Source organism: Pteropus alecto, unplaced genomic scaffold (genome assembly GCF_000325575.1).
Source record: "Pteropus alecto unplaced genomic scaffold, ASM32557v1 scaffold76, whole genome shotgun sequence".
Classification (NCBI taxonomy): Eukaryota; Metazoa; Chordata; class Mammalia; order Chiroptera; family Pteropodidae; genus Pteropus; species Pteropus alecto.
Genome location: NW_006443138.1, coordinates 6,433,438 through 6,436,179, shown reverse-complemented (window position 1 = coordinate 6,436,179; position 2,742 = coordinate 6,433,438). Strand labels below are relative to the sequence as shown.

The window sequence follows — 2,742 nt, the reverse complement described above, 5'->3', positions numbered from 1 at the left end:
TTACCTTAAATCTTTTTCTGGACAAGGTAGGGTTAGGAAAAAAATATTCTAAAAAATAAATAAACAATCGAGTAAAGCTAGAGAGCTCTGAGTTTTACCTTCCTACCAAAGTAATGATGCCAAATAGGGCCGGCTTAACGGACACGTGATCCGCGCAGTTGCACAGAGTACTGCACTCAGAGATGCCCCACTCTTACCTTAACGCTGTTGCCATCTAGATATTAATAATTTTTGAAGAAGGGTCACCACATTTTCATTTTTTACTGGGCCCCACAAATTATGTAGCTGGTCCCAATAGCCAAAGAGGTGAAAAAGGCTTCCAAAGAGGGCTTTTTTTCCCTCCCTGCAAGAATGCTCTGGGACAACGCTACAAATATACCTTCAAAAAAGTTACAATTTTTAAATTTATCTAGCCAGGCAAGAGTAAACTGAGAACAAAGCCACCACAAATGGTGTTATAAACATCCAAGTGTGCATAACAGCTAACATTTGTATAGTGCTTATCATGTGCCAGGCTTTGTGTGTATTGACTCATTTAATCATCATTATATCCCCATTTTACAGTTGATATGAGGCACAGAGAGGACAAGAAAATTACCAAATATCACAAAGATAATTAAGTGGCAGAGACTAGATTTAAACCATGGCAACATGGCTTCAGAATATATATATATGTTTTTTAAGCTTACAGCACCTGGTCTTCCTAGGTGGTCTCCCATCCAAGTACTAATCAGGCCTGACCCTGCTTAGCTTCCGAGATCAGACGAGATCGGGCGTGTTCAAGGTGGCATGGCCATAGACCAGAATATATTTTTAATGCAATGTTTCTCCTTTCTACAAAATGGAGTAATGACATTGGTTTGCTAAAAGATGCTTTTCAGTATTTGTGATTATTCTAGTTACTACGTCTCAATTCAGAGGAAACTGAATTGACCTTTTAAAGGTCTGAGCCAATGTGCACTTGGAAGCTAATAGTAAATTGAACCATAGAACAAACACATTCTTTTCTTTGGAACATCAATTACTATTTTATAAAGGGGAAAGAACTAAACACATCACACTTTAGTGTCTCATGACTGACATTCAATTTTGACTTGAAAGATTTTAATTATGTTATTAAGCTTATATACTAGTGGCAACATGTTCATCTTTGGAAATTTATTTCTTTTGGGGAATTGGGGACTTGGCTCATACTTGCTGGATATGTTATGCGATCCTATAAAACCATTTTCAAATTGTCTTCTCTTGACTTTATTTTTTAAAATCTTGGAGGTACCAGAGCATATTGGTTGAAAGGGTGAACTCAAGCATCCCATGGCTAATTTTCTGGATCTGGGATTTGCATCTGAATATGATAATAAAAACATACCTCACATGGCTGCCATGAGACTAGGAAGTACATAGCACTTCCTGGAATATGGCTAACAGTCAGTACATATGAATAATTGTTTGATTTATGAACACTGGTATAGAATAGTGCAGTTATATATTGGGGATATAACTTCTCTGAGCCTCAATTCTTTCAGCATAAAGTTAATAACATCTATCTCTCAGGGTGTTATATGAATTAAATAAAATAATATATATGAAGTATTTAGCACAGGGCCTGGCATATAGTAAGTTATTACTAAATTGTAACTTCTATTATTCTATTTCTATTTTCTCTCTGTAATGTAGGTTTAGGTAATTTCACAGTGAAATTGGAGACCCATTATAAAACCATTTTATTTTTAACATCTTTTCATCTTTTTCTTCTTTTAGGTTGTATTCCGTTAAGAGAATGAGATAAATATTGGTTTTTACTGTACAGTGACACTTTTCTGTAGTAATTATGAATTTTAAAAATAAGCTTTGGAAAGATACATTGGTCTTCTTCCAATGGTCCTTTTATAAAAGACTCTTAAGATAATGTATAAAAGAAATAACATTCATTTATTATTAATGCCTTGTATCAGTGATTACATCAGCTCAGTCTGGCCATCGATTAGAGCCCTCATTGATCAAGGAGCAGGCAATGGAGGGAAAGCAAAGAGCATGTTTTCTCCTGTCCTCAGGTTCTTGCTCCCTCAGTGAAGCCCTTTTTCTCTTCTACCTTCAGCTCTTCTCATCTGTTCACCCCTTTCCCTCTACCCACCAGTACGCTTGGGCCTTTTCCACTTAACAGACAAGAAACAAAACAAACTTTCTCCCCCAAATTTGTTTTATCTTTCTCCTTTTTTTTTCCACTGCTAAACTTCTGCTAAAAGTGGTCTTTACTTCCTTGACATCTCCCACTCTTTACTCCCCTTTTTCACTCTTTGACCCCTACAACTTTCCAGAAACTGTTTTCTTGAAAGCATTAAGAACCACCTAATTATCAAGGTGTTTGACCTTTTCTTAGTCTTCATTCTTCTTGACCTGTCTGGACATGTGACACTGTTGAAATTTTGATAATCTCTTAGAATCTGGGACGCTGTTTGTACTTGACATTTGTGTCTTGGTTTGCTCATAGAAAATGGCAATGATGCCACTTTGCAGAATATTTTGAAGATAAAATGAGGTGTTATTGTTACTATTGTAGCAATCAGTTTTTAACTTCATTTATCCTCAAGGCTGAGTCTCACATCACACATACAACTCCTCTATCTGTATTTTTGTTTTGGCCTTTCTCTAGATGTTCATTATTCCTTTTTAACAGACTGCTGCACATTATTTCTACCTGTAACAATAAAATCATGGGTGATTAGAGCTAGAAGTTCTTAG

General features: G+C 36.0%; 1 non-coding gene across 1 annotated transcript; it reads right to left on the bottom strand.

Annotated features, from left to right (window-relative positions):
* Positions 1-682: 682 nt before the first annotated feature.
* LOC112472379 lies at positions 683-801 on the bottom strand. The gene has a single exon (XR_003043624.1). It is a non-coding gene; the product is annotated as a 5S ribosomal RNA (ribosomal RNA).
* Between the last annotated feature and the right edge of the window lie 1,941 nt (positions 802-2,742).